Below are 14,800 nucleotides of genomic sequence, written 5' to 3'. Positions count from 1 at the left end.
TTCTAACATGATGAGAAAAGTTTTTGAATATTTCTTTTTATAGAAACATTTAACCCTTCCCAAAGTGAGTAATTCTGTAATTTCAGAAAAGCAGTGTGTTGTGGTAAGTAAAGCAGGTGTCCCCAGCCCTAATTTGTGCCTCAGGCCCAGTTGCTGTGTCTGAACCTGGATCCCTGAGGGTGGTATTTCTTGAGCAAGGTTTAGAAACTGGCCACACTACCTACTACCTGTTCAGATTCTTATATAAGGGCAGTTTGCAGTTTTTACTCTTTGATCTGGAAACACATCTAAGGTTTTTCTTTTAAGAAGAGGGGTATAGATGTGGGGGATAGAACAGTGACTTTTTATGCCTGTCCAGATTGCAGCCCTCAGTTTCACCTGTTTTAGATTAGACCTTACAAAAGGCCAATGTGAGTCACTGCCCCTTCTTTCTCTCTCATCCCTCTCATCAGCTTTGCCCACCCACCCACATGTGTTTTAGTGGATTTAGGAGACCACCAATGAAATGATGAAAGGACCAATGAATTCTGAGTAACAGTTGCCTACCTTTCACCTAGAATATAATGAAAAAGAATGAAAGTTCCTTGATTCAGTAGAGTTAGGGAAATAAGAGCATAAACGTTCATTGATAGGTGGAATAGGTAGATTCAGGGGACTCATTGGAACCTGTTGGATTATGGTGATGGTTTTTGGATGGTGCTTGCTTCATTATTCCATTTGGGGTGAGTACATGATGTAGTTTCTTGATGATACCTACTCTTTTGGTGGTACCTACGATTTACTGCTGTGTCATAGTATGTGCTACCTCCCCTTCCCAATTCACTTAACACCTTGATAGGTTAAATGTTCAGTTATTACTGGATTAAATGTTTCTCTTCCTACTATTGGGATCTTTAAAGGCTGTGATTAAAGAGACTTTATTAATTTGATCTAAAAGAAATAGAAATGTCCATGAACTAATTCTTGTTCTTTTTTCCTTTATACAGTACCTTGGGAACATGTTAAGGACAAGCTACTTTTTCCTTACTTGATTTTGATAGGTTCTTTTTTTTTTTTTAAGGTATAGACGCCTAGATTGACAGGTCTCTGAAATGTGAATTTGTAATTCATATCGGTGGCATTACCACAAATCTGAAATCAGGGCTGATGTGTGCAAATGTAAATTTTCCAGTCCTACAATCAGGAAACAAGATTTTGTGGGTTCCTCTGCTTGAATGAGGACCCTCTCTTTTGAATTTGTTTTTATATAAAGACCTATTTCAGGGAGAGATGTTTTATAAGTAGTTGCTATTGATGTCATCAGTTGAGAAATAGACATTTTTCTATACTTTTAGATGTTTTCTGAATTTAAAGGCGAATATACTCTTCAGGTTGGAAAAACCCAGAATAAAATTGTACCCACAGTGGGCTCTCAGTAAGCATGATATTTCTTCATAAATGTCAAAGGTTGAAATCGCTTATTATGTTTTTACAATGTGAAGCTCATTTTCATAAATGATTTAGAATGAAGCATTTGAGAAATGAGGAAGTTCTAAAAATAACAAACCTCCTAATTAATGTGTCATCAAGTTCTCTGGCTAATACATGAGGAGAATTTTGAAAACTCACCCATTAGTGTCACTTTTCAACCACAACCTGCTGTTCCTCACGCACCAACCAGTCACTCGTTCCTCCCTGTTTTACTTGTGACCCTTATTATTACATCCTTTCTTGTCATTACATCATCTGGCCAAATCCTAAAGTCCCTTCATGTCTAACTATCACTTCCCCAATCAACTCTTCAGGGAAGTTTTTTTATAAATCAGAATATTGTCTGAACTAACATGTCCTTTAGGCTAAAGGTAAAGGAAGGCTGCAGTGACTGATCACTTCACCCTCACACATGAATGTTGAATTTTCTAGACATCTAAGTTTCTGACTGGCCTACTCTTGTAAGGGGCAGATACAGAGACTACAAATAGAATTGAATCATCATCTGTGTCTTCTTGTCAGCCCCACATTTGTTTCCTTCTGTGCACACGGGCCATTGCTACGCTCTTAAGCTAGTTCTAAAGAGGAAGTCATTTTCCCCGTCACTACTGTGCATGCACCAGTATGCTTAATTTTTTAAAACATGGTTTTTTGTTTTTTTTTTAAATTAATTAATTAATTTATTTATTTATTTATGTCTGTGTTGGGTCTTCGTTTCTGTGAGAGGGCTTTCTCTAGTTGCGGCAAGTGGGGGCCACTCTTCATCGCAGCGCGCGGGCCTCTCACTATCGCGGCCTCTCTTGTTCCGGAGCACAGGCTCCAGACGCGCAGCCTCAGCAATTGTGGCTCACGGGCCTAGTCGCTCCGCAGCATGTGGGATCTTCCCAGACCAGGGCTCGAACCCGTGTCCCCTGAGTTGGCAGGCAGATTCTCAACCACTGCACCACCAGGGAAGCCCTAAAACATGTTTTTAAAGTTGGAATGGGAGTAGTTTGTCACAGAGTTTCTACCAGCCAGTCTCAGTTGGGTAACTGGTGCGCTGACTCGGCAATTTCAGCCAAACCTGTTTAAGCCTGAATTGTCTACATAGTAATTGTAGCTGTTTATGTCAGAACTGAAGGCCTTCTCTTAAGTGTTTAGTACAACCTGATCTTGCTTTACTTCTTCCAGGCATATCATTGAGAGTAATGAGAACTGCATGGTTAGCATGTATGTCGAAGCAAAAGTTTCAAAGTTAGAATTGAATATTCTTAGGCATTTAGTGCATTTGGTAAATCAGCAAATACTTAAGTACCTTTTTTCTGTATTTGTCTTGCTCACCATTGAGTTCCCAGCTTTTGGCACTGGGTCTGGCACATGGCAGGAAATATTTGTTGTCTGACTGAAAGAAAGAAGGAAGAAAAAGGAGGGGAGTGGGAGGGAAAAAGAAAGAAAAGTAAAAGAGGAAAGGTTACTTAGTGCTTTGCTGCTAGTAGAGGATATGGAGCTGGAAGGGATTTCGAGCATGTAAGGTGAAAACTCCTCATTTCTCAGCTGGGGACATTGAGGCCTCATAGGAAAAAGTGACCCCCAAAGTCACATGGCTGATAGCAAGCTCAGCAGAGACCTGGATCTGGGTCTTTGAATCCCGGCCTAGTCTCTCCATTGCACCAGAGCCTCCCTGGGGTTCTGCACACATTTACTGAGAGGTTATCCCAGACACTGGGTTAAGGGCTGGGGGAACAGACTGCAGAATGTGTGGCCTCTGTCCTGTAGGAGCTCACATGGGTGCCACTGTCTGAGCAATCTCTGCATGGTAGCTGCAAAGCCCTCCGAGAAAGCAAGTGAGGCAGCTGCTCTCTTGTAATGGATTGTGGCTGAGCTGGATGGACTCGTCCCAAATCTGATTGTGATTGTTGGGCAGGTCATATTGCAAATGTTTGCAGATGCAGCCTCAAAACCCTCAAATTGCTACTTCTGTTCTGGTGCTTTGTGTCTTGAGAGGCCAATTTCTGCTGTGTATAGAACTATAGGATGATCTGTTGTTCATCAGCTATCAATAGTTACAAGAGGACACTAACACACGTGGAGCCCATTGACTACCAGGCACCACGGAAGACACGTAACTTTGTAAATCCTCATAACTGCTCTGCCAGGCAGGGCACTGCCACCCCCAGTTCATGGGCCTGCAGGATGGTGTAGAAGTGAGAAGCAAAGACAGACTCAAAATTGAATCTCACTTCCCTCATTTTCCAGACCTGTGATCATTAGCAAGTGACTTAATCCCTTAAATTGTAGTTTGGTAATCTGTAAAATTGATCTCATAATAGCACTCGTATATTATAAAGTCATTGATAGGATTAAGTAAAATAATCTGTGTAAAGTGCTTAGAATAGTGCCTGCCACATAGCAACGGGAACTAATGCTTAGTAAATACTATGTGCCAGGCGCTGTTCTGAACATTTTGTGTGTATTCATTTAATCCTCATGAGATAGGAACTATTAGTATGCCTATCTACAGACGGAAAAACTGAGGCACAGGAAGGTCACAAATAACTTGCCCGAGGTCACATACCCAACAAGTGGTAGAGTCAGGATTCAAACCCAGGCAGCTTGGTACCAGACTTCCTGTTTTTAACCGTTACATTACACTGCCACCACATTTTGTTGATAAAGAAACCTTAACTATCAGCTACTTTATTATGATTATGAAACAGATTCAGAGTTAAGTGACTCGCATGAGACTTCACCACTGTAAAAGGCAGAGAGCCCCTGCAGTGTGAGCTCACGTTGTCTGGCTCCCAAACTCATGTTTGTTCTATTTTATTTCTTTTAGGAGAAAGGCTTGAAGGCGCCTGTCTAGTGATAAGTGTCTGTAGGGGAGCATCTGGGCAGATTATCCAAAGCTACTAGGAGTTGGCATAGAAAGGATAGTGTGGTGACAAGTCATGTTTGCAGCAGGAGGAACAAAGATCTTAGTGAATCTGCATCAATTAGTGATCAAAGAGGAAAGAGGAATATATGAATGTTCACAGCAGCTTTATTTGTAATATCCCAAAACTGGAAACTATGCAGATGTCCTTCACTGGGTGAATGCATCCACACCATGGGTTACTACTCAGCAGTTAAAAGGAACAAACTATTGATACATGTAAGAACTTGGATGAATCTCAAAGGAATTATGCTGAGTGAAAAAATCCAATCCCCCAAAACTGCATAAGGTATATAATTCCATTTATATAACATGGAAATGACAAAATTACAGAAAGGGAGAACAGATGAATAGTTGCCAGGGGTTAGGAATAGGGATGGGGGAGGAGGTAGGTAGGTAGGTGTGGGGTTTTTTTTAAATAAGCTTTTATTATTATTATTTTTTAATTGTTTTTGGCTGCATTGGGTCTTCTTTGCTGCACGCGGGCTTTCTCTAGTTGTGGCGAGCCGGGGCTACTCTTCATTGCAGTGTGCAGGCTTCTCATTGCAGTGGCTTCTCTTGTTGCGGAGCACAGACTCTAGGCGTGCGGGCTTCAGTAGTTGTGACATGCGGACTCAGTAGTTGTGGCACGTGGGCCCTAGAGCACATGGGCCTCAGTAGTTGCGGCACGTGAGCTCAGTAGTTGCAGCGTGCAGGCTCTAGGGTGCATGGGCTTTCAGTAGTTGTGGTGCGTGGGCTCAGCAGTTGTGGCTCGAGGGCTCTAGGGCACAGGTTCAGTAGCTGTGGCGCATGGGCTTAGTTGCTCCGCGGCATGTGGGATCTTCCCGGAACAGGGATCCAACCCATGTCCCCTGCATTGGCAGGCGTATTCTTAACCACTGCGCCACCAGGGAAGTCTGGTAGGTGTGGTTTTAAAAGAACAACACATCATCCTTGTGGTGATGGAGTAACTTGGCTGTGCTGGTGGCCACAAAGACCTACTCATGTGATAAAGTATATAGAACTAAATGCGCGCGCACACACACACACACACACACACACACACACACAATGAGTACAAGGAAACCTGAGGACTCTGAATGACAGGTGGATTGTATCAATGTCAATATCCTTGTGAAATTTTATTTTAGTTTTGTAAGATGTTACCATTGGGGGAAATTGGGTAAAGGGAACACAGAATCTGTTTCTTATAATTGTATGTGAATCTATAATTATCTCAATACCTATTTAAATTAAAAAAAAAAAAGGAAGGAGGAGGGCTTTGGGCCAAGGGAGCCAAAGAGTCAAGAAATGTTGCCCACTTCCTGGGTTTAACAAAGGCCTAGGGGGTCCTCTCTTTCAGGTGACCATCCCTATCACAGGTGTTGGGAAGCAGGAATGGTGGCAAGTGCAGCTCCGTCTGGCTCCTCTTCATAAGCAGGTACTTGGGGAGCAGGTTCCAAAGTGGAAGGGGTTTGAGAAATTTTCCTGGGTGATTCTAATCCATTGTTGTTCACTGAAATCCACCAATTCAATGGAAAAGATGTTTATGGAATTCTGTTTCCAGCATCATTAAAGCCGAATTCTGCATCAAACAGGTGAAAGAAGCATTATAAATTAAACAAAAGCCATTTATAAATAAAGGTTTTGACAGGACCTACCCAGGACAACTGGGTTCTAACGCTGGCTTAGTCTCTAACTCACAGGATTTATACGGAGACACTTTCAATGCATTAATCTTGCTAATGATAATAGCTAATGTTAACTGAGTGGTTACTATGTGCCAGGCCAGTGTGCCTAAGGTTTTAAGTACATAATCCCCTTTATTTTCACAACAGCCTAACGAAGCTGGAACTGTTCCGATGGCCTGCAGAGGTTAAGACATTAGCCTGAGGTCACACGGTGTGTGGTGGGAGAGCAGACTCACCACCACCCTCTGCCTGCCTTCGTAGCCACTGCACTCACTGCTGCTTGGTTCTCAGCTGTGGAAAGAGGGGATTGGACCATTGGGTCTGGATTCTCCATGGCTCCAGTGGATGCTGAGCCAATTAGCTAATTCTGACCTGAACTTATCAGGGGGCAGTAAAGACATAACTTAAGAAGTGCCAATCTTGCCCTACAGGGAAGAAGATAAGCCTGGGCACGTTGAGGGACAGAGAGGATAACAGAAGGATTTTTCACCCTTCAAAGGGATGAGACTTCTCAGGACTTCCTGTTATATCCCAATTGAATGTGAAAAATAAGCCCTTTCTCTCCAATAGACTTAGGGTCTCTAAAGAGTCCTGATGGTTGAATGCATATTATAGCCTGTCTCCTTTGATTACCTAAAAGACAGGCAATGGGAAGATAAAGTATCTGTGTGCTGGCTCATTCAAGTTCACATTACGCCCTCCCAGAAAAGCAACTGCCGCTGTTAATACACTGTAGGAAGGGAATCAGGACAGGATGCCTGTTGGCCAAGGTGAAAGAGAGATACCAAGATCCAATGGGAGAGGAGAGACAATACACAATAGCGCAAACAAGCTGAGGGGTTTTCTTCTGCATCTTGAAGTTCCTTGGGGCTTAAGGAGACCACCTTTGGGTGGTTTTTGGTTCTCCTATATTTTCAGGGTTGGCATGGCTTAAAAAGGGGGCCACTCAAATGGAACTGGGGTGAGAGAACACTGCTACCTAGAGTGGGCGGACCCATCAGCTGTCAGCGGCCATTTAAAATCCACTTCGGCTTGCAATCCTTACCCTGCTCACTTCCCCTGCGGAGGCAGAACAGCAAGATGTTTAAGAGCAAGGGTGAGCTCTGGAACCAGACAGCCAGAAAATGTGCTCCCTGGGGTTTTTTTCTGGGGCGCACTCAGCTTCCCCAGGAGAGAGAAGAATCTCATACAGCCAGATGAGATCAGGCCAGACTATCTCAGCTGATGAAGGTTATTTTGAGGTGTGAAGACTTTCCTAATCCTCTCACAGCCCCCAGGTGGGCTCTGCCTTCTCCGTCCAGGTGAAGACGCTGCCCCTGGTGTGAATCGTGATGGTCTTGATTGTGGTTGGAGGGCATCAGGGGCTACTGCTCTGGAGGGGCTCCCCACCAGTGCAGTCCCCTGACTGCCTGCAGCGCAGTGGTTAGACCACAGGCTCTGGGCTCAAATTGACCTGGGTTCAAATTCTGTCTAAGCTACTTCCAGCTATGTTTCCTTAGGCATCATAAACTAACCACAACTTCCTTGCCTGTGAAATGAAATAAAATGAGCACATTCCTTATGTTTAGATTTGCCCAGGGTAACTTAATTTGTGGACTCCAGTGCAAAATGAAAATGCAGGGTTCCTTGTTCAAAAAGCAAGAATAGAGCTTTTTACCTTCTTCCGTGGTTCCTCTGTCGGCCTGCTATGGAGTTTTTTATTTGCTATTGAATGTTGAGCTCTCTCAGGCACAAGGATACTTGGCGGGCTAGCACAGACCCTCACAGGACCCCGAGACAAAGTGAGCTGGGCCATGCGTCGGCCGAGACTCCAAGCCCCCAGCACATGTTCCACTGTCTATCTAACTTTGCTAACAAGAGCTAATTCAAATATAAAATTATTAAGCATTTCACGATGGTAACCCCAGAGCATTAAACCCCCAAACATAGGCCCTTGTGAGTGTAGGCCTTGTGTGACTGTACTGGTCACACACCCGTGAAGCTGGCCCTGTATGTGCTTTAGCCTGGTCTCTGGTCTTTAGTAAGGCCTCAGTAAGTGGTCAGGAGAGAGAGCCCAGCTTTGCCCACAGCTCACCTTAGGAATCCCTGAACGTAAGCCCTCACTTGAGCTTTGCATTTCCTGGTTCATGGGAGAGTCAGGGTAGGTGTTATTACCACCTTTGTACAAATGGGGAAACTGAGGCCCAGAGAAAGGATAGGACTTGGCCATGTTCACCATGCAGGTGGTAACAGAATCAGAAGTGAACGGTGATCTCCAAACTGTCAGTCAGTGTTGAGCATCTCAGGTTCAGCTCCCCCTCTGGCCTCGTTACCTGGGATTGTGAGTGGCAACAGCTCATGCAGCTTCCATCAGGAGCACAACCCCTATCCCAGCCCCTGCTAGCTTTCCAAACAAACCCTAGCTCAATGCCAGCCCACTCCAGAAAGACTTCCCTGCCAAGGACCTAACCATGGTATGTTTTTTTTTTTTCCTATGCACATTCACCCCAAATTCAGTTATATGTAGTTTTATTTCCTGTGCTTTTTATATTACCAAACATGAGCATATTTGTGGCTTATTAAATATTTTAACCTTATTTATAATAGCTTCATAACATTCTATTTTAGGGAAACTCCATAATTTATTTGACAAATCCCCTATTGTTAGACACTCAGATTGTTTCAAATTATTTTTCAATTACTGAGGGGATGTACAAGTTCTAAACAGGGGATAATCACAGTACTGGTTCATGGTTCATTGTGCTGATTAAACAAATTAATATAGGAATAGCATTTAGGAAATGAAACAAATAAGTATTGTATATGTGTTAGCTAAGGTTATTCTGTTAGGTCTATTATTTTGATAATACTGTTGTTGCTACCATTTTATACATACCTTTGAACACATAAGTGACTATTTCCTGGGTCAGAGAGGAGAGAATTGTGAAGGCTGGCATAAAATATGTCCACAATTTATGGAAGGTGTGCCTTGCCACTGACAAGGGAGATCAAGGGGGGCAAGAGGTGGGGTGGGATTGAGCCCCAGGCTTTGGCTGGAAACATCTGTCATGATCTGACTGTGATGCCTTAGGATGTTTGGACGAGTTTGTTCACCTCAGGGCTGAAAAGAGGAAGCGTAGAAAGTGTGAAGACTTTTGAGAAGCTCCAGGAAGTATCTGTTAGCCCAGCCCAGACACCAGTTTGCCCTCCAGCTCCAGATTGGTAAGTGGATATTTCCTCTGTTCTCTTGGCTCCTGCTATGACTAGTGAATTTGGGCCTTGGATACAAAGACGTTGAGTTAAAATTGGGTGGGACCATTGAGTCTTAGAAAGCCAAAGATCTGCAGTATTAGGCTGTCACTTCAGATCAGCACTGGGTAGAGGAGCAGGGAATTAACAGCTGCCTTTGTGGTCGGCCTGCCCCCATGTACCTCCTCTGCCTGCTGTCTTCCATCATGGAGCTGTGACTTTGTAACTTAAAAATAATTTGTCTTTAGGATGTCCCTTATACAACACAAATAACCAGGGGAGATATGTATTTCATAGAAGGATAGAATCATAGAATTTCAGAGGTGAAAGGGAGCAAATTCCATCTGGTATTCTTCTAGAGCAGGAATTCTCAAACATTCAGTTGTCAGAATCCTACCTCAGAATTACCTGGGAGCTTGTTAAAAAGGTAGATTCCTGGGCCCACACTCAGAGTCTGATTCAGTGGGTGTTGAGTGGGTCCCAGGAATTTGCCCCTTTAAGAATAACGCCAGGGGGGCTTCCCTGGTGGCACAGTGGCTGGAAGTCTGCCTGCCAATGCAGGGGACATGGGTTCGAGCCCTGGTCTGGGAAGATCCCACATGCCGCAGAGCAACTAGGCCCATGAGCCACAACTACTGAGCCTGCGCGTCTGGAGCCTGTGCTCTGCAACAAGAGAGGTCGCGACAGTGAGAAGCCCGCGCACCGCGATGAAGAGTGGCCCCTGCTCACCACAACTAGAGAAAGCCCTCGCACAGAAACGAAGACCCAACACAGCCAAAAATAAATAAATTAATTAAAAAAAAAAAAGAATAACGCCAGATAATTCATGCTGATACAGGTGGGCTACACTTTGAGGAACTCTATTCTATAGTATCCCTAGCAGGTTGGTTGCCTCTAGTCTTGGGGAGCTCACCACCTCAGAAGACAGACTATTCCATTTTAGAACAGTTCTGAACATAGAAAGTTCTGTCTTATGTGGAGCTGGAATCTGCCTCTGTGTAAATTCCACCCACTGGTCCTAATTCTATCTATTAGGGCCATGTAGAGAAACTCCAATTCCTCCAGCCTTCTATGGGCAGGGGGACTTGAGAAATATGCACCCATAAGAGTCTGTGAGTCAGAGGTGCATTGTAAGGGAGCCCCTAGGTCTCTAAGCTGGCTGGTCTTTGAGAAACTCATTTCCCCTTCTCACTGGGGTGGATGTCTCCTTCCAAACCCAGGTGGAGGTGTCCCCAAATCAGAGGGCAGACTCCCTGGGGAGGAGGAAAGGAGACCTTGGGCAGCTCAAGGGGCTGCGAAAATCAGTTCCTGTGATCAGGGGATGGTGGAGGTGGGGCACATGCCTGGCCAGGTGCGCTCGTGGGGAGTTCCATGACCTGGGTTCCAGCCCAGCTCTGCCTCTAAGCCCCCAACAGATTCTCAGCAAGTCCCTGCCCCCTTGGGCCTCAGTTTTCACATCTACAAAACCATCCTTTCCAGTCCTCTGCAGTCTGAAATCCCATCTTTAAAGCCCGGCGCTCTCTGATCTGGCCTTGTCTTTGCTACTCTGGCAAGTTGTCTGGTGAGGGTGGCAGGAGGGGAGCTGTCAGTGTTCTCAGGAGAGAATCTCGAGACCAAGTCTGAGAAGTGGCACAGTCGCCATCCAGCAGAGTGGCTCTCGTTGGTGCAGGGTGGGGTTGAGTCATGAAAAACGGAAAGGTAGACCTTAGTGGCCATTGTCTCTGGAGCCTGTGCTCCCAGGGCTGGAGGCCCCCTCCCTGTGGGGCTCTGTCTGAGGAGGGGAGCCCTCCAGGCTTCTGGGCTGCTGGAGGCTGGCTCGGGGAGACAGAGAACAGGAAAACAAGGAGGGTCAAAGGGTCCTTATTCTACACCCCACCCTACCTCTCCACCTGACCCACCTCCTTCTTTTGTTGGGAGATATCTGAGGTTTTAGGCAAAGAGAACTCTATGGGAGCACTGACTCTCCGTGGGTTCTTGGGAAGTTCCTCTCACCTCCCTGGGCCTCTGTTTCCTCATCTGTCCAATGGGCTGGCAGTGCTGACCTCATAGGGCTGCCCGTTATAGAAGACAACATCCATAAACCCACTCTGTAAACTGCTACATGCCAGGAAGATGCCAGCTGCTGTCAGTCTATTTGTTCTCAGCTTGGTGTGCACAAAAGCAAGAAATCTCACTTAAGATGGATTTTGTCCTGCTCACCTGGGATTTTTTTCTCTGTATCCTGGGCATGACCTTCTGGGGAGCTGGTGGGAGAAGGGGCCAGCTCAGCAGGAAACTCTCCCCAGAGTTGCCGAAGTCTGACTAGGATTTAGAGAAAAACAATGGCTATCAAGAAATCTGGAGCCCCAGACCAACAACTCTGGGGTGAGAGGCCATGGCAGCCATGAGCAGAAACGGCCGCTGGGGAACATGCATGTGGAGGTTGTTAAAGTGTGAATGGCCGAGCTCGGGCATGCTACGTGCGCACATATCATCCGTGGACACTCACTTGTCATTACATACACCAGGTGCCTAGCATCCCTTCCCACAGCCCACACAGACCCAAAGGCTGACCCCAAAGGGTCCCCCAAAGGCAGAGGCTGCAGGTCATTCCTGGGGAGGCGCTTAACTAGGGCCACCAGTCAGCGCTGATGTGGGAGCTGGGCTGTTTCCCTCAACTGTCATGTTCTACTTAGTCGGGGAAGAACCCCTGGACCGGGAGTGAGAAGTCCGAGATTCTAGTTCCCCCATGGCACCAATTTCCTTACATGTTTTTAGAGATGCCACTTTCCTTCTCTGGATCTCAGTTTACTCCTCTGTGAAATGGGTCCATAATCCCTTCCCTACCCACTTCTGAAAATGGCAGTAGGGCTCAAATGGAATATTCAATATGAAAGTGCTTTGAGAAAGCTGAAAAAACTGCACACATGCAAGGAGGAGGGGAAGGGCAAGGGAGGAACAGACCCTGATGATTTCAGGTCACACCGTCAAGCCAGCCTCTCACCTGAGCATGTTTTCTCTTCACCACCCCCTCCAGGGTTTGGCAGAGATGATGACAAAGAGGAGGAGCAGCAGGAAGAGAAGGCGAAGCTGAAGCGTACACCCTGTGAGGAGCAGCAGAGGAAGGCTGAGCAGGTGGTGAGGCTCCTGTGCCCTCTCTGTGTCAGAACAGTCAGGAAATGAGACTTGCCAGGGTCACAGCTCATGTGGAGACTCTCTGGGGTGACTGTGCTGTCCCGGTTTGAGCTGCTCCTGGCAGGCAGATATCCTGGGATGAGGGAGGCTGGTTCTGCTCAGGCATAAGAGGACCCAGGAAGGAAGCTGTTGGCCAACTGGAAAGTGACTTCAGCACGTGGTGAATGGACCAATCAATGTCACATGGCTGTAAACAGGGATTCAAAGACCTCATACAAATTACAGAGTAGGGCTGAGAGGCTGGGGAAAAGGGGCTGTGGGCTTCATAGGGCATGCTTAGAGGACGCTATCTCTGTGCCTAGACTGAGGAACTCTGCTCCTGATTCCTCTCCAGCCTCACCTTAGCTGGTCAGGGGAATGGTCCCAGCTCCATCTAAGGGTCATAAGGGTCATTTGTCTAAGTCCCGTATCCAAGGAACAGCACTCCCAAATAACATTCTCCTTCTCCTCTGGCAATTTACCTTCTGAACAAACTTCTCTTTGAAGCCTGTGTAGAAGCAGACTAATCGATGCAGCTGCCTTCTGCCTTGGGCAGCTCTTGGAAAAGTTTTAAAGTAGGAACAGTTTGATGCTGCCCCATTGTTTTTCTCTGGTTGCTTCTTCCTCCTCTATCCTCCCCATGAAGCCTCTCGGTGCTGGGGTGGTGGTGGTGGTAGGGGTGGGAGTGGAGGTTCTCCTTCCTTACACCTTTACCATACTCTCTGGAAAGAATCTGATAGCAGCCGTTCATAGTTTAAGGTCAGAGACTTTGAGAAGCTAGTGTCAGAATTTGGACTAAAATCTATATCTCTCTGTTGTGTGTACCCTCCCCTGGTCTTTACTGCCCCAGGATGTATTTTTTCCCCTACTATGCCACAGGCATAGTGCTCAGAGCTGTTCTCAATTATTTAATGCCATCCTCCAAACAACGCAGTAGGTCTGTAGTATCATTCTAAATTACAGATGAGAAAACAGGTTTAAGGAGCTCAAGAGACTTGCCCAAAGTTAACACAGCTGTGGGGTGGGTGGGTGTGGGGAGGAGAGCTTCACATATGACTGTGTTTGACCGTATTGCCTATCCACCCATGAAACATGAAAGCCCGACCCCATCCACTTAAAGGTTCACTGTCTCTCCCTCAGGATCTCCCCAGTCCCATCAACCTAACACAAATGAGCTACAATTAGGTCAGGGCATCTTGGAGTGAGCTTGGCTGGACCAGAATCCTGTGGCATAAACAGAGAGGAGGGGAGGGTAGAAGGATCCTTGCCGGCCCCAGGGGCAGGAGAGAGGGGCTTTGTTTGCAGCCCTGCCACTGAGCAGGTGGGGTACCTTGAGTACATCTCTTACTGTGTTTATGGTTTAGTTTCTGCACCTGTAGCTCTAGAAATAAAAACTCACCAGGAAGTAAAACTTAGGTTTCCAGGATATTTGGCTCCATCTTCTGGTCAGTACCAATCACTGCAACTTTTGCAGTGTGGTCATCCACTGTGGACATCAGGTAATGTTGAGTCTTCTAGGAAACTTCTGGTCACTGTGGGGATTAGGGGTGCCTGGGGCAGAACCAGAGCTGACCTGAAAGTCCAGGGAATTTCTGTGGCCTCTGGGTCACACTGGCCCTCTGCTGCTAGGGGCTGGGCAGAAATTCAGGGAGAGAGAAGCCCCAGTGCCAGAGTAGGAGGGACACTGGAGACCACGGAGTCTAGCCCCACCAAAGGACAGGCAGGGACACTGAGGCCTGGGGAGAAGTAGGGCCTCACTCCAGGCTACACCATAGGTCTCCTGACATCCACTAGCCTGCTGTCTGTCTAGCTCCCTAGCAGCCCCCTTCTCCAAGGATTCCATCCCAGCTGGTCACTTCTCATCCTCCTGAGACAGGACCATCTGCTTAATAAGCGCGCAGCTCCATCCACTTGCTCCATGACAGCCCACCCTCTCCTGGTCCCAGCTCCAGCCCTGACTGGGTGGGGCATCCTTCCACCTCTCCAAGCCAGGGCTTTCCTGGAGGAGTTGGGGGCATGGAAGGGAGAGGGAGGCAGAGACCTGCATCTCCTCCAGCTCTGCCCTACTTCCAGCCCAGCCTCTCTCAGCCTCAGTTTCCCCATCTGACACACAACCAACCACTACACCAGATTCCTGAGAAGATTAAGTGGATAGTTGGTGTGAAGGTGCTTTGTGAATTCTTGAGCCCTCTAAGAAAGTATTAAATTTCCAGATCTATCTGGGTCCTCCCTAAGCCACATAGGACCCCAGGTGCTAATTGGAACCAAATTAGCCCACAGGCTATGGGACCCTCCTCAGAGGAGGGAAATGAGCCATTCTTCTAATCTCATGGCTTCAGGATCTGGGGCTTCCTTGCAGAGTCTAGGG

General features: G+C 46.5%; 1 long non-coding RNA gene and 1 pseudogene across 2 annotated transcripts in view; one reads left to right on the top strand and one right to left on the bottom strand.

Annotated features, from left to right (window-relative positions):
* Nucleotides 1-14,800, top strand: part of LOC309622902 — a 480,082-nt gene that overhangs the window by 77,713 nt on the left and 387,569 nt on the right. The gene's annotated exons all lie outside the window — the stretch shown is intronic.
* The window catches only part of LOC309622864 (N6-Methyl-AMP deaminase pseudogene), a 472,574-nt pseudogene that overhangs the window by 129,386 nt on the left and 328,388 nt on the right, over nucleotides 1-14,800 (bottom strand). The window lies entirely within an intron of this gene.

This window comes from Balaenoptera borealis (assembly GCF_965194805.1).
Source record: "Balaenoptera borealis genome assembly, chromosome: 2".
Lineage (NCBI taxonomy): Eukaryota > Metazoa > Chordata > Mammalia > Artiodactyla > Balaenopteridae > Balaenoptera > Balaenoptera borealis.
This window is presented reverse-complemented; position numbering and strand designations above follow the sequence as displayed.